This window comes from Macaca nemestrina, chromosome 16 (assembly GCF_043159975.1).
Source record: "Macaca nemestrina isolate mMacNem1 chromosome 16, mMacNem.hap1, whole genome shotgun sequence".
NCBI classification, from domain to species: domain Eukaryota; kingdom Metazoa; phylum Chordata; class Mammalia; order Primates; family Cercopithecidae; genus Macaca; species Macaca nemestrina.
The window spans coordinates 67,395,373-67,417,101 of NC_092140.1; the positions used below are offsets into that span (position 1 = coordinate 67,395,373).

The 21,729-nt window shown below is 38.4% G+C and overlaps 1 long non-coding RNA gene across 1 annotated transcript in view; it reads left to right on the forward strand.

The window, feature by feature from the left end:
- The window catches only part of LOC105485584 (uncharacterized), a 127,836-nt gene that overhangs the window by 11,688 nt on the left and 94,419 nt on the right, over positions 1-21,729 (forward strand). The window contains exons 3-4 of the long non-coding RNA XR_011614757.1: positions 14,124-14,216; positions 16,630-16,722. This is a non-coding gene — a long non-coding RNA (uncharacterized lncRNA). The remainder of the gene's footprint in view (positions 1-14,123; positions 14,217-16,629; positions 16,723-21,729) is intronic.

Consider the following 21,729-nt stretch of genomic DNA (forward strand, 5'->3'; position numbering starts at 1 on the left):
TAAAAACTATCAGCTATATTCTGTTCTATTGAGAAAACATGAATAAACTAAGTACTAATAAGTAATATTCAAAGTGGCTGTTACAACTGATTTCACAGGCATTAAGTCATGACTTACATATGTACTTGAGTGACTCCTACTTATCAGGCATTGTACGTATTAGGCTAAGTGAACTGGTGAATGAGACAGATATGGCCCTGCCTCCATGAAGTTTACAATCTTGCAGGGAGACACAAAGACTGTCTTTTAAAATGTTTTTCTTTCAGTTTCTCAAACACATAATTCTTTCAACCTCCGATCAGGACCTTTCTACATGCTTGTAGGGGCTCTTCTTATCTCTGCCTGGATCCTCTTCTCCTTTCTCTTGGCAGCCACTCTATGTAATTATAGACTGAATTGCTAAAAGGTAATTGAAATGAGTGTAGAGATAGAGAGCTAACAATTCTGCAGGAAACTGAAGGATGAGAAGGAGCTGGACATGTGATATCTCAGAGACAGGAAGGAGCTGTGCCTTTCCCAGAAGTGAGAGGAGGTGGCTGTGGCTGGTACACAGAGAACCAAAGTGAGAGGAAGAGCCAGACCATGCAAGACTGTGGGTAGTATATGATACCAAAAAGGGTAAGGACCTTGTTTGAAGTGCAGTGGGAAGCAAAGGAAGTATTTCAAGGGGTACATAATTAGGTTTTGCTTCAAAATCTTACTTTGCATAGATAATGGATTGGGGATGTGGAAGAGATAAAATGGGGAGAATGATAAGAGGGCTATTGTAGAAATCCAGTTGAGAGGCAATTAGAGATCTGGAGTAGAAGGACAGTTAAGGAAATACAAGTGGAAAGATTAAAGGGATACTTTGAATGTAGAAACAACAGAACTTGATGATGGATTGTAAGGAGTGACTTGGAGGGAACACTTAAAGACAACATCCAGGTTTCCACAGAGCTGAATAACAATGATCAAAGGAGATTGCTAGCTAGATTTGTAGACCAGGCTGCTGGCTGGAGACATGCCAAGATGACTGATCAGGAGTAGCATTGATTTAAAGAGAGCCTTTGATCATAAAAACTAAAGTACAGACAGAACACGGTGGCAGGTGGACTCAGAGAAGAGAGGCACAGACAAGCAAAAGTCTAGACAGGTCATGTCCGCAGGCTATTCTCAGACTGGAGACCTGGTCCTACCATCATGTTTTAAAACCACCAGGTCACCAATGCAGGGTGGGAAGCAGCATCAAGGATGACAAAGTGATAGAGTGCAAAGAGGTTCCAGAATCAAGCATGTCTGAGAAACAATTACTGATTATGAAACAATTAATGATCTTATTTGAGTTCCTTGAATTACTTAACCTTTCAGAACCTCAGATTCTTTATTTATAAAATAAGATGAAAATGTTTACCTAGTATGTTTGTTATGAAGATTAATTCCACCAATGTTTACAAAATACCTTGCACAGAGTAGATGCTAAGAATGTAGTTCTCCTGGCCTCCCCACTGTGTAAATTAATTCATATCATTGAGAGCTCTCACTCATTCAGCAACATGACTAATCAAATCCTGACACTAAAGGGCTTGGTTCTTGTCCAGCTCGCCTCCAGGCTGGGAGTGGGAAGTGAGGAGATAGGAATGGGAAAGGATGGAACTAATAATTATGGGGTGTTCTAAATATACAGTGTATCCTAAATCATATGACATTATATACCATGCTGCGTGGTGTTAAATGCTTTAATTCTTATATGTTCAGAATAACTCTGTGAGAACAGTGTGTTTCTTGCTTTCTTTTACAAATGAGTACATTTAAGCAGCATTTTGGAGATCTGAGCAAGAAGATCTCAGCAATCCTGCCAGAAGAATCAGGATTGAAATATGCTGGGTCTGATGCTCATACATTTCTTTCTCGACACTGTGCAGCCTCTGCAAAAGACAGGACTTTCTGAACGCTAGTCCTAACACCTTAAAACAAGTCCTGATTTCCAAAGTGAGAAGATGTCATTGTCTATAAAATAACATTTCCCCCCCTTGGGAGGGACATGAGAGGTTTATTTGTGGGAAATGATTTTGAAGGATTTATATCCTCTTTGAATTTGGTAGAGCTGAGTCATTTTATTCACGAAATTTAGTCATACTTCTTTATTTTAGAGAGGGGAGACTACTGAGTCTCCAAAAGGTTGTTTGACACTTTGAGACAATTCAGCTGGTGGCATTTTGATTATTTTAGTTCAATAGTCTTTCAGTATTTTCATGTTGCCTCAGGCATCTTGTCCTAAGATTTTTTCTTTTATACCGTGATTCAATCTTTTCCAGAAAGAACAATAAATTTTCTTAGTAACATGACCAGTGGAAACACACACACACACACACACACACACACACACACACACACACACCCCTCCTCTTGGATAACTGTCATCTCAATTTTGATATGATCAAAACAGAACTCTTAATTTCCCTGCCTTAAACCTGCCCCATCTGCTCCTAGAATCTTTCTCTCTCAGTAAATGGCGACTCCAGAACATAAACCTCCATCATCCTTGACTCTTCTTTCTCTATGGACATAGACCTCCCATCTGTACCTTCTTTAAATTGTCACACCCTTCACTACCACAACCCAACACTATTTTTTGTCAGGACAACTTCAGTAACTTCCTAAGTAGTCCTCTACCCTTGTCCTGCTCCCTACCCACTCACTTCCATTCTTGCCAGAAGAGCCCACCGATCCCTTGTAATCAGGATCCCTTGTAATCCCTGTTGGATCTTTGTAAGATCCAACATCTGCACAAGGACTTTCTAGTCTGCTTGATCTGAACTCTCTGACCTCATGGTCTGACCTCATGGTCTACTTTTCTCTCCCACTCCCTTTGCTCCAACCCCACTGGCATGTAGCTCCTCCAGTGTGCCCACTAACTGTCATCTCAGGCCTTTTGCACTTTCTATTCTTTCTGCATGGAACAGTCCTCTCTCAGATGGGCAAATTGCTGATTTCTACAAGTGCTTGATGGCTCTGCTAAAAGATCACCTTGTCAGAAAGGCCTTTCGTGACCACTCATTATTAAATAGCAACACCCTCCCCAAACATCAGCTCTCTTTCCCCCTTCTGCTTTAGTTTCCTCTGTAGCATTCATCACCTCATCACTGTATATAGTTGTTTCTTGTTTCTCTCACTAGACCCTCCATCCTGCTTTGCCGGCACATTCAATGAGGACGGGGAATTTTTTTGTCAGTTTCGCTCATAGAGTAATGCTTGACTTGAACTAAGAACTCAATTTACATTTGTTGAATGAATAAATTGATATTAATATTTGCAATATACATTGTCATTGTTGGAGGCTGTGTCAAAGTTTTAAAGTGTTTTAATTTTAATTATTTTTTTATTGCTTTTAGACTGCTGACCTCTAGATTTATTATAACTAACTATGGCTTTGATAAGAAATAGTCCCAATTTGGGGAAATAATAATTTTTACAGTATATCCTTTCCACTGAATGGATAATATTATAGATAAGTCACTTTTTTTTGCAAAAAGTATTGTGAAACAACACATATCTTTATAGACCTCATTTTTGGTGTAGAAATTTTCCATATTCCCATGTAACACTAGGTTCTGGTGCATTTATTTTGTTTGCTTTAAAATTTAATGCTTATTGTATATGCAGAGCTAGAACTGAATAAAAGTGAAAACGTTTTCTGATGCTATTAACAGATATGCTACCAAGAGTTTTTAATCTATTTCTTGTAAGTTTTAACATGTAGGATGAGTAAGGATTCTGTTTTCCTGACTTAATTCCTGTTGACCATCATTTGTGCTGCAAAAATGAAGGTCTGCATTTTAACTTGTCTTTAGACAAACTAAGACTGTCGTATTGAATTCTGAAACATGTTCACTTGAAATTGGAAGTCCACTGTCAGTGAGGAGAACCTGCCTTAACCACATCTTTTCTTCTCTCCTGTGATGTGATACAGCTAATCTCAGCTGAACTACTTGAGATGCTTGTTACTGCTGCAATCTCAATGAATTTAGAGTGGTAATCAATTAACAGTAAATAGGTTTCTTTGTCAATTTGGAAGCATCCCAATGAAGGTAAAGAGAGTGGAATAAGGTGATAAATAATTTATAGCTAGAAAGAATCACTAATTCCTTCTGCCCACTTACAGGTTCTAAGTTATTTTTTAGGGGAAACATGAGACCAATAACCAGAAACCTGGGAAATAAATTAACTATGTTTAAGAAAGATATATTTAAATTTAAAAACGCGCTGCTAATTTTGCTACTTACACCTGGATTTTATACAAATGCTGCAATTGCAAAAGGCCACTTGTCTCTGACCTTTCTGAGGAACTCTGCTATTTCCCTCTAGTTATTTTGCTTTTTCTTGGGCCCTCTCCTCCAGGATTATTTTCTGATTTATTTGCATTTCAATTTGTACCAGTAAAATGCACATGATAATGCACACACACACAATTGCTGGTAAATCTCTCTATGCCTCTCAAGGTCTCACCTTGGCTAGGCTTTCCCTGTGTTGGTACCTTACCAGCGTGGAGATGGTGATTAGGATATTTAGAGGTCTGAGGCTTCGATGCTCTGTAGAGACTCTCATCCAGCATGGATAACAGTGAGTCCTCACTTAATGTCATCAATAGGTTCTTGGAAACTGCTACTTTAAGCAAAACAGCTGTATAATGAAGCCAGTTTTTACCATAGGTTAATTGATATAAATGAGAGTTAAGTTTCTACTGAATATTTTTGGTCCCAAATAGATCACTAAACTTTTAAGTGAAGACTCAAAATGATTCTAATATTAAACATTAAAATAAATGTGAGCTATACATACATTTAAGAAAGATTAATAAAAACAAGTAAGATAATTACTTCCCCAATTTTTGGTGAATGAGGAGTGAGGGTGGTCATAGTGGTGGTGGGTTCAATCAAGGAATAAATGTTTGCCAAGTGAAAATTGGAAGGAGCCCCTCCTACCAGCATGATGGGCTCACTGAGCACTTTCCTAACGCACTCTTTATTGTTGTGTATTTGGATGATTATCATAGACTTCCCAAACTTTTGACAACACTTTTTATTCATTCATTCATTCATTCATTCATTCATTCATTCATTCATTCAATTCATTCACTTATTTTCCAACCCATTTATGCCAGTTCAGGGTCATGGGTGGTTGGAGCCTCTCCTAGAAGCTCAGGGTACAAGGTGAAAGCCAACCCGAGACAAGAAAGCAACCCACAGCAGGGCACACTCAAACATGCTCACACTCAGTCTGGGACAGAGTAGACACACCAGTTACCCAAGGTGCACATCTTTGGGATCTGGGAGGAAACTGGAGTGCCTGGAGAAAACCCATGGAGACATGGGGAGAATGAGTAAACTCCACATAGACAGTGGTCTCTGCTGGAAATAAATTCTTTTTTTTTTTCTCATCAATGTTATAACAACACTCATTGTTATAACACCACCATGTTATTGGAGGGCTTGCTGTGATTCTTCATTGCTTACGTGTCTGTCTGGTCCTACTCTGCTCAGGTGTGGATAATAAGTGCCTGTTTTCCATGACTCAACCCTGGAGACAATGGGGACCCCTACAGTAGGGCTTCAGCAGCTCCCTCCCTACCAGTGACATCTAGGGAGAGTGATGTCACAATTTAGTTTACCCATCTTCCCTATGCACCAATGAGGTCAGTCTGTTGACTGGTAGGCCTGGCTTCCTGCTCTTCTCAACCCTTTTCTCCTTCTCTCAAGTCTAGAGGCTAGTTCTAACTCATAGCCTGTTGATAAGATCTCTAGATTTCTCTTTTTGATCTTGCCAGCCCCTTACCTTGCTTGGGATCCCACTTTTGATTTGTGTTTTGTTTTGTTTCTTACTGTCCCACATGGACTTTCCTTTTCTGGAGCTCTCATCCAACCACACTGAGAACTGCCCACACCTTGAACTTGCTTGCCCCTTAGGCACCTGTCCTTCTCCCTTGAATTGGACCCTTGGATATTGACTCTGGCCCAAATTGAAGAATGAGAACTCCCTGGTCCAATGAACTTGGTGATTTTGTATTTCAGAAGGGAGACAGCTCTTCTGCCTTTTGAGATGCACTTATCCTATGCTAGTTTTATTTGGCTGAGAGTTTTAGGGATTTAGGAGTTGGACTTGATCTCAATGATAGTGCATGTCTGATAAAAATAAATTATCACCTTTAGAAACAAGGTAGATTTGTGTGAAGCTAAAGCATTTTAAGATTCAGGGTGTTCATTTGCAGGACCCCTTCCAATGTCCTGGCAGGGTCTCTAGCACATGTCCACATAGAAATATGCTTCTGTAATTTTTCAAAAGATATCTTATCTGCAATCAGTTAAGACCACTGTGTCTTTTAACTGCAACTTCCCCTCTGTCCTATTTCCACTCATGTCTGGTGGCACAGGAATAAGCTGGGACTTTTTTTGGGGATATGACTAAAAATAATGTCAATGAGATACATTCAGTTTGGGTTTATTGGAATGGATTTATATGCTTAGGAATGACTTCTATACATAAGCTATGGCCAGCGGTCAGGGCCTGGAGGTGCATGACTCATACTTTCCTTTAAGAGAATATGTTGGTATGCTTCCTCCAGATGCCACACAAAATCGTACTCTTAGCATCCTCACAAAATCGTACTCTTCCATCTTAGCATCCCCACAAAATCGTACTCTTCCCGAGGTGCTCTCAGCCAGTGAAGAAACACGGCCAGAGTTCTCGAGCTGGACAATTCCCGTTCAATGCAGAACTTCTCTGATGGGCAGCCTTTGCCTTCCAGCTGAGACTTTCTCAGAGCTGTACTGCAGTCTGAAGGTCTTCTGACCCAATCCTCCTTTCTTCTCTCTTTCCTTTTATGGGTGTCAGATCTTCATCATGATTTGAAAGGCTCTCAATAGCTTCTGTTTCCTTTCTTTATTTTCCATGGCTATTTCCTTCAATAAATCTCTTGCACATTTAATTCTATCTTGGTATCTGCTTCTTAGAGGACATGAGCTGACACAGTTAAAGATTTCACAGGCTACTTTGTGTCAGATCAGTATTTAAACTGACGTTTGGCTGATTTGAATGCTAATGATTGTCACATTACACTTTCATATGCCTAGTGGCCCATCAACCAACCTTTGATTCTTTAACTCAAATTTAAGTCATGGTCCTCTATTCTCAGTCACTGGCCAGCATTTGATATTTCCCACTCCTTCCCTGACTCCAGAGCATTTTTCTAAATTTCTCATTCACTGCTGCCTTCCCTATGTACTACACTCTACCCAAACTGACTTTTTGTCATTATTGGGACAGACCTTTGCTATGCTCTTCCTGTGTCTGAAGTGTCATTGCCCAACTAGGCCTATGTAGATTTCTTATTAATTTTTTCCTGAGGGGACATGACAATCTGACATTGATAATGGTAACATAAAATCATAATACACCACTGCAATAATGACACTCATGAAAAACTGGTAAAAATGTCATTAATTCAAAGAGCTTTTATGATTAATCCTTATTTCAGAAAAGCTGAAATGTCCTAAAATCTTATAGGTCATTTATGAAAGAAGCTTGATGTTTTCTGAAATTTGACAACAACCCTAAACATTTATAAAATATCACCAATTAAATGTTGTAAAACCAATAAAAACTCTTCCAGAAATATTAAAGCAATTTTTTGAGCAATCATACTAGAAAAAAGATTTAATTATCTATATGCTATGGACTGAATTGTGTTCCCCCAACTTTCATATGTTGAAGCTCTAACCCCCAATGTGACTATATTATTTGGAGATGAGGCCTACAGGAGGTAAGTCAGGTTAAACAATGTCAGAAGAGTGAGGCCTAAGTGAGGCCTATATGATAGGCTCCTTATAAGAAAAGTCACAAGAGCCAGGCACGGTGGCTCACACCTGTAATTCCAACACTTTGGGAGGCTGAAGCGGGCAGATCACTTGAGGTCAGGAGTTCGAGACCAGCCTGGTCAACATGGTGAAACTCCATCTTTATTAAAAATATAAAAATTGGCCAGGCATGGTGGTGCATGCCTGTAATGCCAGCTACTTGGGAGACTGAGGCAGGAGAATCTCTTGAACCCAGGAGGTGGCGTTGCAGTGAGCAGAGATTGCACCACTGCATTCTAGCCTGGGTGACAGAGCAAGACTCTGTCTCAAAACAAAAAAAAAAACACAAAAAGTCTAGATATAAGAGAGCACACATGCTGTCTCCTCTGTGTGGAGATACAGAGAGAAGGAAGTTGTCTGCAAGGCAGTAAGAGAGCCCTCACCAGAAACCAAATCCTGCTGGAACCTTGATCTTGGGCTTCCAGCCTCTAGAACTGTGAGAAGATAAAGTTCTGCTATTTGAGCCACCGAATCTATGATATTCTGTTATGGCAGGCTGAGCAGACTAAAACACTGTCTCTCTATTCTTTCCACAGAATGGTGATTCTCAATTGAATGAGTCTCCCAGGGGACATTTGACAATGGCTGGAGACATTTTTGATGGTTACAACTAGTGGAGGATGCTATTAGCATATAGTAGATATAGGCCAGAGATGCTGCAGTTCCTGCAATACATGGAACATCTCCTTCCCTTCTCCCCTTCTCCTGCTCTCAACAATTACTTGTCTCAAAATGTCAATAGTGCCAAGGCTGCAAAAGCTGAGAAGATCCTCCATAGAAAATGTTATAAAATCTTATGGAGAGACAATCAAAGAGTAGCCAATTATATGGGAATAGCATTATAAAGACATGTTAAAAAGCAAGTTATATATTTTCTTCAATTTTCTGGGTGATATTTTCATCTTTTAAAAATCTGTGATTTGCCATTTTTTCCTATTCCCCAGTAGAAACTGATTTTATGTGCAATTTTGTATTATTTTTAAAAAGACATCCCTATATCCTATATCCGTAACAATTTGGAATTATGTTTAATAACTTACATACAACATGAGTAAATTTTGACTTCACTATGATTTTGGATCTCAGCATTTTAGTTTTCTTTTTTTGGGATATAGTCTGACAATCTAAAAATGTTTAGTAAAGTTTAATGAAACAGAACATTTTTATAAGTGGAATAAAATGCTGTTATTATTGTATATGCAGGCAGGAGATTTGGCCTTTCTCACTAAATCCTCTCTGCCCTTTGCAGAAGATTTTCCTAAGCTGTTAAATAATAGAGCATTCACATCATGTATCCTGGGGTTTTTCTTTAGTGGTATATGTTCACACGAGTGTTATCCATAACTTACTGACATCTTTCATCTCACCCCCATAAAATTAATTATCGAGTCATGCCAGTAAAATTTCTTAGATGTTTCTAGTCCACTTACTATCTTACTTGGGGCCTTCATTTTTCCCCCTGTGGACAGCTAAACAGCCTCCTATTTACACATCCTGCTCCTACTTCATAGTCTACACAGCTACCAAGATGATCTATTTCAACTGTCCATTTGACCATGTCAGTGCATGTTAAAACCATTCAATGATTTCCAGTTTCTAGTTTTGACTGCTAACGCTTGTTTTTTAGAAGAAAGCTATAAGGCCCTATGTATAGCACTGATCCAATTGAATCAGAGGAAGAAACTAGAGTCTCTCCCTCTTGGACCATCCCTTACACTTTGCCCTTTTCTGTGACCCCAGGGCACCTTCCCTATATCCCTGCAGGACTAGAATGACCATAATAATTTATCCTAAAAAGGAGGACACATTTGCAAATGAATGACAAATTTATTACTAATCATGCTGAGACAATAGGTGAAAAGTTAGGCTTTCCCGGGCATACTGAGATGGGCACTCCTAATGTTTCCTGAAGTATAATTTGCAGAATCCATCTGCAAATCAACCCAATTAACTTGGCTTGAAGGTTTCTTGGCCACATTCTACAACCAGAGAATCATAATATTGGGCCTGAGGATGAGAGTGGGGTAGCTCTGGGAAGCACAGTTACCACCAGTTTACAGGATCCATGAACTGATTTGCTAACCCTTGCTGACTTTGCTCCTGACCATGCCTTGAGACACTTAGCTAAGCGCCTAACAACTAGAGCGTTCTCTGAACACCATGTTAATTTTTGAAATTGTATCTTCATGTAGACTGCCTCCTCTTTTTGAACAGCTTTCACTTCCTAACCAGGGATCATCAATCCCTTTGGGAAGTGACTTCTGCAACCCTCAGGTGGAGCTGGGTGTATTCTTCTATGGTCCAACAGAACTCATTGTATGTTATTGCTGAACTTATATTTGCGGGTTATTGCTGTTATTTTAAGTGTTCATTTCATCCACTAAATTGTGCGATTCTAGAGGATAAGGGCCATAACTTACTGATTTTGGATTGAAACACAAGGTTTGACACATAATAATTGCTCAATAAGTAGTTGATGAATAAATGAGTTGGTAGATAAATGAATGAAGATAATGTTCATTTTGTCTCCTAATCCTTTGACTACCTAGTAACATTCTAGTTCAACCTCAAACTATCTGACAATTTGTTTTTACTGAATGATTATATTAACATGCTGTAGAGAAAGTTCACCCCAAATCCTTGTATGGATATTAAAGCCCTAAATTTAATACATATGTTTGAAGATCTTATCATATGGCATTTTCGAACTGGGAAAGAGCTTAGAAATCCCTTAGATCAACTCTCCTGTTTAATGGATGAGAAACTAATGCTCAGAATAATCCATCAGAAACAGAACAATGCATTTAGTCCCAAACACAAACCACAGCTCTGTGTTCTTGACACATTTCTAAAACTCTGCCCCAAGAGGTAATGCCTGGCCTAAATGTTAGAGCCTGGCACGGAGTAAAATAACATCATTATATGTCTTAATGCTTTTGGTTGGTTTCCCTGGGAAGCTGACTCTGAGTGGAGTTTAGCTTGCAGGATGTTCGTAAGCAGCGCCTTTGAGATGGACACTTGTGAAATAGAAGGAGAACAAGCAGGATTGGGCAGAAGGAGAGGTTGCAATGCAGTGCGCTCCCAATGGTTGCCTCAGCTAATTCCAAAAGGAATGACAGGCCCTTCAGAATTGTCCTGAGTTGAGTCAGGAAGCCTAGGACTTTATACTACAGTATGGAAGGTGGGTGACCTCAAGCGAAGGCTGACTCTGGGTGAAAGAGCTCTCTGTATTTGAGATAATCCCTACAGGACTGAAAGCTGAAGGCTGTCTGCTGGTAGCATTCCAAGCATCTGGGCCAACAACAATGTTACCAGAATATGCTTTCATAAAGATCTATTTTCACATGGATATAAATGGGGTCTCTGGTTTAAATCAAGTGACCTCAGCAGCTGGAGTGGTTTTGCAGTTGTCATCTGCATCTCAGTTCACAATGAAACCCTACAGAGTGATAGAGTAGATCAAATTTATATTAGAGACTGCTGAAATGTTTGCTGTGATCTTTTGGAGATTTCCTGGATCTGGAACTCTTCCTTTTTTTTTTTTTTTTTTTTTTTTTTTTTTTTGTAGAGTCTTTGTTACTATGTTGGGATATGTGAAGAATTTTAGCAAATTTCTTTTTAGCATTCATTGAGGTAACTATTTTTGATAAGCATTCTTAAAGTTATCATTTGATAACAGATTTCTTAATATAAATAAGCTTTTGCTGTGTTACAAAGATAAATAGAGCAACCATGGTGAATAATTTTTAAAATATAATGCTGTCATATATTTTATAAGATTTTACTTACAATTTTCAAACCTGTATGTATATATAAAATTGGCCTGAATTCCCATTTTGCCTATTTTTATGTCTTGGTATCAAGATTATGCAAAAGATTATAAAATAAACTAGAAAGCTCATCACTTATTTTTATATTGCAGAAAGATTTATACACACAATACCTTGTTGTTCTAATTTGGCACATTTTTTTGCTAAGTAATTAACTAATTAACATTTAAATTTCTTCCATGGTTTCTACTTCTTCTTGGTCAATATTGTTAATTATATTTCCTAGGAAAAATTTACATTGCATTAATAGTTTGAAAGCTTTAGCATAGCTTAATATATGATATTATTTTTAATTACCTCTGTACTGTGATATTCCCCTTCTAATTCTAAATTTGTGTATTAGGATTTTTATTTTAAGTGGTTATTTTATGAAGAATTACTATTTTGATTGATTTCTTTCATTTTTCAAAGATCTGCTTCTTATTCTACTTTTTAATTTTTACCTTAAATTGTTTACTTATGCATTTAAGAAATAATTAGTTTCTTTCTTCTACTTTTCCTAAAATTGCCTTATTGTGCTTTCTTTCCTAATTTATGGCATTAAGAAGTTAGTTAATATTTTTGTCCTTCTTCCTTCCCTCTGTGTCTCATTCCCCTTCCCTCTCCTCTCCCTCCTCCCCTTCCTTCCTTCCTTCCTTCCTTCCTTCCTTCCTTCCTTCCTTCCTTCCTTCCTTCCTTCCTTCCTTCCTTCCTTCCTTCCCCCTTTCCTCCTCCCTTCCTCCCTCCCTCCCTTACTTCCTTCCTCCATTCCTTCCTTCCCTCCTTCCCTCGTTCTCCCCTTCACCCCTTCTCCCTTTGCCCTTCCCCCTTCCTTTCTTCCCCCTTTCCCCCCTCCCTTCCTCCCTCCCTCCCTCCTTCTTAATCTAGAAGAATAGTCAGTCTATTGAGTAGTTCTGGCCACTTCCCAGATGTTTGGTATACAATCTTATCATTAGTGTTATTTTAACATTTTTCTATAATTGTTATTTTTATTTTTTTAACGTAAGCTATTTATAAGATTAATAATTTTTTTCAAAGATTTAAAATTTTTGTTTAACATTTTAATATTAACATGTAGGTTTCTGAGGGTTTTTTGGTATTGGCTTTAAAGAATACGAACCATTTAGACCGGGCGTCGTGGCTCACACCTGTAATCCAAGCACTTTGTGAGGCGGAGGCGGGCGGATCACGAGGTCAGGAGATCGAGACCACCCTGGCTAACACGGTGAAACCCCGTCTCTACTAAAAATACAAAAGAAATTAGTCGGGCATGGTGGCGGTCCCCTGTAGTCCCAGCTACTTGGGAGGCTGAGGCAGGAGAATGGCGTGAACCCGGGAGGCGGAGCTTGCAGTGAGCCGAGATTGCACCACTGCACTCCAGCCTGGGCGACAGAGCGAGACTCTGTCTCAAAAAAACAAAAAACAAAAAACAAAAAACAAGAATATGAACCATTGAGTTTTTAAAAATTATTTTGCTTGTTTTGTGGCCTCATATAAGAACTATTCTTGCAAAAGTTCCATGAACATTTCTCTTTTCCTTATATAGTTCAATATAAATGTTAAATAAATCTTAAGTATTTAGATTTTTTTATATCATTTTAAATCTATTTACTCAACAAAGCCTATGCATTTTGTATTAAAATATCTCCCTGCATTGTATTTCTATTTATTTATTTTTTTATTTTTGCCTAAATTATTTTATACTACATTATATAGTATAATTGCTTAGGACTCCAGAATCATAATTACAGATTGTATCTATCTATATATTTAGTGTATAAAGAGAGATATATAAAATTATGCACATTTTAATTTTTGTTACCTTTTACTTTTCTGTTAGTAATATGCCTTATCTGTCTCTTTCTCTTTGGGTTTAACTGATGTATCTTTGCCCAAATATTTACTTTTAGTTTTGCTTTGTCCTTTTGTGTTAGGAAGGCCTATTATTGCGAGATTTTATTTTGTAGCCAAGTGTAAGAGTTATATTTTAGTAAGGTGTTCATTATCATAGCTGGGATTTTGAGTTTATTCTGTCATTTTCTTTGGAGATATCTGTCTTTTATTGGTTGTATATTTTGCTCCTTTTTTATTTTCTTTGTTTGCTCCTGTTGTCATATGAAATGTTGTTTTGACTTTTTTGTCTCAATGATTTGGAAGAAAAAGTCCCTGAAAACAGTATTTTATGATATTTATTTATTTATTTATTTATTTATTTATTTATTTATTTATATTTATTTTTGAGACAGAGTCTCATCTGTTGCCCAGGCTGGAGTACAGTGGTATAATCTCAGTTTACTGCAGCCTTGACCTTCTGGGCTCAAATGACCCTCTGTCCTCAGCCTCCTGAGTAGCTGGGACTACAGGTGCACACCACCACATCTGGCTAATTTTTTGTTTTGTTTTGTTTTGTTTTGTTTTTCAGAGACAGGGTTTCACCATGTTGGCCAGGCTGGTCTCCAACTCCTGAGCTCAAATGATCCATCCACCTAAGCCTCCTCAAACACTGGGATTACAGGTGTGAGCCACCAAGCCCAGATACTATTTATTGGTGGTATTTTTATTTTTTATAATTTCAACTCTTATTTTTGATTTGAGGAATACGTGCAGGTTTGTTACATGGGTATATTGTGTGATGCTGAGGTTTGGCATATGAATGGTTCTGTCACCCAAGTAGTGAGGATAGTACCCAATAGGTACTTTTTCAGTGCATTTCACCCCTGCCTTCCCCCGTCTAGTAGTCCCCAGTGTCCATTGTTGCCACCTTTATGTCCATGAGGACCCACCCGTTAGTTCCCACTTACTGAAAATAGTAGAGTTAACCTTAAAATAAAAAAGTACATATTTGAACATATGTTTTGCTAATAATGTCATGAATAAATCAGAAACTGTTGCTACCTTCTTGATCTACCGAGTACCCGCTTTTATTCATCCCTTCTTTTGTTTCAGAGTTTTTTTCTTATGATATGGGATTTTTAAATAAATACATATTTTAAAGTTATTAATAATAAGTATTCTTTCAAAACGCTTTTGGGTTCAGTGCCTTCTGTGCATCTTTTTATGCCACAGGTTAACAATTTCTGGGTTCTCTTTTGACTGATCTTTTGAACAGTTTCACATTTTCAGGAAGAACTCTGGCAGATATCCTTCCTGAGCCTTTGCATTACTAAGAATATTTTTTTCTCATTTTATTATTTGAATGACACTTTGGCTGAGCATCGAGTTTAGCGGTAACCCTTTCCTTTTAAAAAACTTACTTAAGAATTCTTAAAAACAACAACAAAAAACCCCTTCTTACTTTAAACTCTTTAGAGATGCCCATGGCCTGCCTCAGAAGTTTTCTTCTGAGAGAGAGAACTCCTGAGTGTCCTGTCCCAGCCTCAGAGATGCATGATTTATTCCTTTTTTTTTTTTTTGGAAAATTGTAACTTCAACAGAGTATGATGAAAAAAAGGTAAACTCTTTTGATCTAAGACCTCAGTACTTTCTTGAGAAATTTCCTAGGCTTCTTTTTTATAGCTTAAGGAAAAATTAGTGATGTTCTAATCTATTATGAAAACAGTATTATTTTTGTCCATTAGGAAAGTCTTACTCATTTATGTTGTTCTTTTATTTATTGTCTTATTTGTTCTTTTCTCCCTGCCCTCCCCCCACTAGGAAATCAATTACCCATTTCTTATATTTTATTTTCTGTATTCTATTTTCATCCTCCCTAATCACATAATTGTTCTCTTCTTTTTTTGTGCATTCTTGAAGTGCTCCTTAAGTTTGTCGTCTTACAGACAATTTTCTATAATGTTGTCCCAGAGATCTTTCGAGTCTTCATATTGTGAGATTTCTTAGCCCTGCAGAAAGGTACATTAAATCAATAATTTGTTTGTAATTTTATGTCATTACAATCTTTCCTTTTTAAAAATCTATCCTCTTTTTTATATTTGCCTGATCCAGACTGTTCCCCTTCTATCTAAATGTTAACCTTATATTATTGTTACAGAGCCTATGTTTTCTTGAATTTCATTGGGAAAAAAATCAAGTTCCTGTAAAAAATAATCTACTAGTTTACCATTTCCTATAGTAGATCTTTTTCAAAGGTTTGTTTTTCTTATGCATCTTTAGTACTTAGGTTCTCTCCCTTTTTGAAAGTACAGACTATTTTCACGAATACCATGCTTATTTTTGTTTGGTTTTGTTTTTCCTGTCCTTGGATGAACAGAGTATGCTCTTGTATGACATGTGCCTGCTAACTGTTGTTGGTGATTTCCCTTGGGTTCTCTTCATTGTCCATTTGACAGATTTTGGTAGATCCTCAGATTTTAAACTGGAGACAAGTGTTGTTGGTGTTCTGAGTCTCTGAAATTCCTGGTTTTTATGTAGGGAGGTCTTTTATGTAGGAGTCCTTTATGTAGGGATGTTCGTCGGGCTTTGGAGAGCTCTATTTCCTGGTCTAACTGCATTATATTGCTGTGAGTTGGGGAGTAAATTCCTGGGTAATTGAAGCAGTCTTTAGTTTTTTTCCTTTGCCCTAAACAGTGAATAATGATCGATAACCTTCCCCCTGCTTCCGGATCTCTCAGCCTTCGTCCTCTACAGTTTCATTAATGCCCCTGGAGATGAAGCATCACATTTTGATAAATTTCCCATCCTAGCCACAGTCTGTTTTACATTTCCTACAGTCATTGTCTTGCAATGTGCTATAGTTTGGATGTCTGTTCCCCAAAACCTCATGTTGAAGTTTGATCCCCAATGTTGAATGTGGGGCTTAATGGGAGGTGTTTGGGTCATGGAGGTAGATTCTTCATGAAGGGTTTATTGCACCTTTGCACTAATGAGTGAGTTCCTGCTATATTAGTTTCTGGTTGTTAAAAAGAGTTGGCACTTATCCCCTCTCTCTCTTGCCTCCTCTCTCACCATGTAATCTCTGGACATACCAGCTCCCCTTTGCCTTCAGCTATGAGTGGAAGAAGTCTGAGGGTCTCATCAGAAGCAGATGCTGACATCATGCTTTTTGTACAGCCTGCAGAACTGTGAGTCAAATAAACTTATTTATTTCTTTTATAAATTACCCAGCCTCAAGTATCTCTTTTATAGCAACACAAAAATGGACTAAGACCCAGTGGGTAAAAAGAGTGGTACTATATTCACATGGACATTGATCACAGGAATATAGGCAGATGTTGGCCATGTGACTCTGGCTACATTAGAAAGCAAGCTGCAAACAGAAAGACAGAGTTTTTTCTTTATTGGTCAGGAATGTCTCCAACAAGGCAGGGACAGAGGTCAAGTACTAGTAAGGTTGTTACTGGCCTTAGCACTGAAGCAGGAACTTGCTAGCATTGTTCCTTTAGTTTCTGACTCCTGGGAAGTTCTAGAAGATTCCAGAGAAAAGGCCAGGATTTTTAAGGGACTAGAGCCAGTGCCAATTAATCAAGCAGCTCAGAAATATGTCAATATTTTACCAACCAGTATGGCCCTACTGGTACAGACATCTCCTACATAGCCTCCACTCCAACCTATTTTTCTGAGAAAATACACCTCGTTTAGATAGAATTACTCTTGGAGTCATTGATTATTTCTAGTGGGAATAAAACTTTGCATTTCTTTTTGAGTTTTCAAGAGTGCTTGATTGTGAAATACCATGACAGAGATAAGTCATGGAGTATCATAACTATTTACTCTATTTCACAGGGAGGAAATAGAAACTCAACAACTTTGTCTAAATTAACATGGCCTGTGACTAGAATACTTATTTATTCTTTTGCCTCCTGTCATATTGTAATTGTATATCATATTCTTTCCTGTGTGCAGCCCATCCTATAAGAAATAAAATTGTTGCCAAAGAAACTTTGCTTAGAACACAAAGGCACAGAATGATATAATGAACTTTGGCAACTCAGGGAGTAGGATGGGAGGGGGTTGAAGGATAAAAGACTACACATTTGATACACTGTACACTGCCCGGGTGATGGGTGCACCAAAATCTCAGAAAACACCACTGAAGAACTTTTCCAGCAACCAAACGCCTGTTCCCCCAATACTATTGAAATAAAAATAAAGAAAGAAAAAACCTTGCTTAGAAACTATAGATTAGAACTCCAACTCTGTTAGTTTCTTAGCCGTCTCATCTTGAATGACTCCCTTAACCTCTGTGAATTTTATTAACCTGTAAAATATGCTGTCCATAGGATCAAATGAAATGAAGGGTGTGAGAAAGCTTTATACATCATACAATTTTAATGTTAGATGCTTTTGTATGTGTGTATGTTTTACATTTCCCCTGCGCTTTAAACATACCTGATGTTATGTGTTTGATCACTATTTAAAGAACAGTGCATTGTGCATGAGATATACTATAAATATTTGTTGATCAAGTGAGTATATTCAGGATTTTTCACCCCATTTTTCAGATAAGTCCTATACAATTCAGAAAGAAATATTTAAATTGTGGTTTAAAAAACTATATTTATTTTGAGCAGTGTAAATACCCTAAATTTATTTTGGATTATTTCTTATTTCTTATAACCTTCCTTATTTAAATGAATATATACTTATTTTATCTCATTAGTGTTACATGGCAAGTTTCTTTCATTGCAAAATTTATTCTTTTGTTTCTTCCATTTACTCCATTAAAAAAAAATAGACATTTTGAATATAATGGGTAAGGAAGGACATAGCTTTTATAGAATGCCCATTCTTTTTATCTTGAGCATGTAGATTCCTTTTGGTAGGGGTATGAGAAAATTTACTGATATAGTAAATTCAGTAAAAGCAAGCTACTAATTTTTTTTGTTTATTCTTTAATAGAACACATTCCAGAGGTTCTGATGCCAGTAGCTAAGGGAGTGTGCTCACGGTGGAAAGGCTGTGGGAATTCGGAGTCTGCCTCTCATTCCCTTCCTCCGTGCTGAGCTTTCACTGGTTACTGTTGTAAGCGTGGCCCTGACTTTTTGGTGTTTTTTCCCTCTTCACCCGTCAGGCCCCAAGGTGGGAAGTGGACATTTGTTCAATTCTGCATAATTTAGTTGACGGGACTCTGAGCATTTCACCAGCCGTTATTAGATAAAAAGTGTTGGCCGGGCACGGTCGCTCATGCCTGTAATCCCAGCACTTTGGGAGGCAGAGGCGGAGGATCCTTTGAGCCCAGGAGTTTGTGACCAGCCTGGACAACATGTGAAATCCCATTTTTACCCAAAAAATAAAAGAAAAAAAATTAGCTGGGAGTAGTGGTCTGTGCCTGTAGCCCCAACTACTCAGGAGGCTGAGATGAGAGGATCACCTGAGCTCGGGAAGTTGTGACTTCAGTGAGCTGAGATCGGGCCACTTACACTCCAGCCTGGGTGACAGAGGGAAACCCTGTCTCAAAAACAAAAACAAAAGAAAACCCCACAAAGTGTTATACTAGGAGTGAAGGTACACCGACTCACTAGCTCTGGTGGAGCTCAGCTGGGGCACTTCCTTCACTTCCTTGTGGGCCCTACCTAGGGGTACCTGCTTCATCCTAGGGCTGTGGTTTCCTCAGCTCCTGGTCTCCTGACCCAATGGCCTTACCCGGTGTACATCAGAACTGTGCCGTCCTCTCTAGTAGGAAAACAATGTCATTTATTCAAACTGGGACACTTATGAAAATAAAAAAGGGTGAGTTGATAATTTCATTAGGATAACAAGAACCACCTGGGATTGTCCTAGGCAAACTGCGGTAAATTGTTTCCAAAATGATAAGAAATCACATACAGCGGTGAGCAGGAGGAAAGTTGAAGAGGGTATCATTTCCTTATAGAATAGGTAGATTTTAAAAAATAGTAGCCTCCATACAAGAGTCAACTAACCACGCTTAGATTCATCCAGCTTAAGAACAATTTTGACTTTCACATTTAGAAATAATTATTTTATCTTGCTATAAGAACGGAATCTAAAACTTGAGATTTGGCTTGGCAGCTATTCTTTTCAGAGGACACTCACACAGACAAATTAAAAAAATTTACATTAGCTTTTAGGTATTCTATCTGCAAAATATTAGTTCATAGACTTAGAAAATGTGGCTTCATATTCAGAGATCAAATTTATAAAGTGCTACTTTGCAACCCCCTTTTTATCCCTGATAACCGCCCTTGAAATACATGTCTCTGTCCTGGTTTATTCTTTCATTCCCAGACACTTTTACTGTTTAAATTCCTAGACACTTTTACTGTTTAAATTGCTCATAGTACTTTTCAAGGAAACCTTACCTGAAACCCAAGCAAAGCATTGCACCATTCCCCTCCATTTTTTATCAAATACTTCCACTCCCTTCCTTCTTTCTTCCCCTCTACCCCACACAGACCTTTATCTGGCAATAGAAAGAAAAACACATTTTATGAAAGCTTTGGAAAAGGATTCAATTCCCTACATCAGAGCTCCACCTCTCCTGGGACCTCATTATTTCTTTGAGGTTCTTGCCCAGCAAATCAGGTCTGTACCTCTGGCTCTCTCTTCTGCTTTTCCAGCCCTTTGCTCCCCTATGGGATTCATCTAGATAGGTGGAATGCACTGTTTTCCAGCTCTGGGCAATACCCCAATAACGTAACTATATTTCTAATTTTTAAAACAACATGTTAAAAATATCAGGTTTTTTTCTTTTTTCTTTTTCTTTTTTTTGAATAAAAAACTGAAGACCTGTGAAGACAAGGAAGCCTGGAGCTTAAAGAATTTCTTAAGACTAGAAGATCAAGGAAGCACATGGATTTGGGAAAGTTTGATTTTCTGTTAAGTTCAAAACAAACAAGGCAGGGGGAAAAAAAAGTGTCCTGACAAATGTTACCAGCAGCCTGAAACCAAAGAACACATTTGAAAATCCTGTCTGCTCAGGTGAAAACTTGACAGGTGGCACCCTGAAGGTAGCTTGGACTTGCTCAGTGTGCCTGACCCTGTGGCTCCGGATATTCACTGAGTCTTTTTCCAGCAGGCAGACTGGTCAGGCGGTGTCTGGACATAGCATGGGGTGCCCTGTCCACTGTTTTCAGGGCATTAATACCTGGAGGCAGTTGGGAGGTTCCCTCTCAGTGAAGGATGTTTTTTGCTTTTTTCCTTCTCGTCACTGATGGGTGCAGAACCACTTCTGCCTATCATTCTCTTTTAATCTGGCCCAGCAATGAAAAAGACCTACTGGGGCCCGCCTGGCAGGTGAAGCATCCAGATGCTAAGCTCCAGGATTAATTTTACTGGCAGAGGCATCTGGGAGCCAGCTCCTTTTCTCCTGGCTTGGCTGGCAGACTGGGTTAACCCCTTGTAGTCCAAAAGGTGCATCTATGCGTCAAATTAGCAGTCTAGCTCTCTTGGCAGGAGGAGCAGAAGCGATGCTCTTTAAATGCAGGAATCTGTATTTCAACATCAGAGCCTTGAAGTTTTATCAGAGCCTTTGTCCCATGAGGGACAAAGAACAACAGTCCCTGGAGATGATAAGGAAACTGAGTGATGTGCATCCCTTTCCGAGCAACACCTGCAGAGTGCATTTTGAACAGGAGAGGCCACTGTCAGTGTCCATCAAATGAAAGGAAAGGCAGATGCACCATGCACATGCACACTCGACATTCACATCTCACCCTCTTTTCATTTGAATTTTGCTTTTGCTTGGTGAAACTGTCTTCCTTGTCTCCAAAAGTCAGTAAGAAAATTTACAGTCTGATTCTGCCTTCATGAAATCTTGCCTCTACTGTCGCGTTTTTTGTTGTTGTTGTTGGAAAGTTTACGACTGAGTGTCTGCAAGCAACAGTACTTTTGAAAGGGGCTCTAAATATTAAACTCATTTCAAGTGTGACTTGAGACTCAGGCAGACTGCAGGAGTGGTGACAATTTATTACTCTTCAGAAGCCCTAAAGCAGAGTAAATATAGATTTACCAGTGATAATATGAGAACAACAGATCAATTTGATTTTAAGTAAATCCTTCCCCCCAAAAGCCAGAATTTGATTAATCCATCGAACCTTGCTGGAATCACAGGGAACTAATTGAAACATACATTAGTTCCTCTTCTGACACAGTTAAATGTACCCAACTGA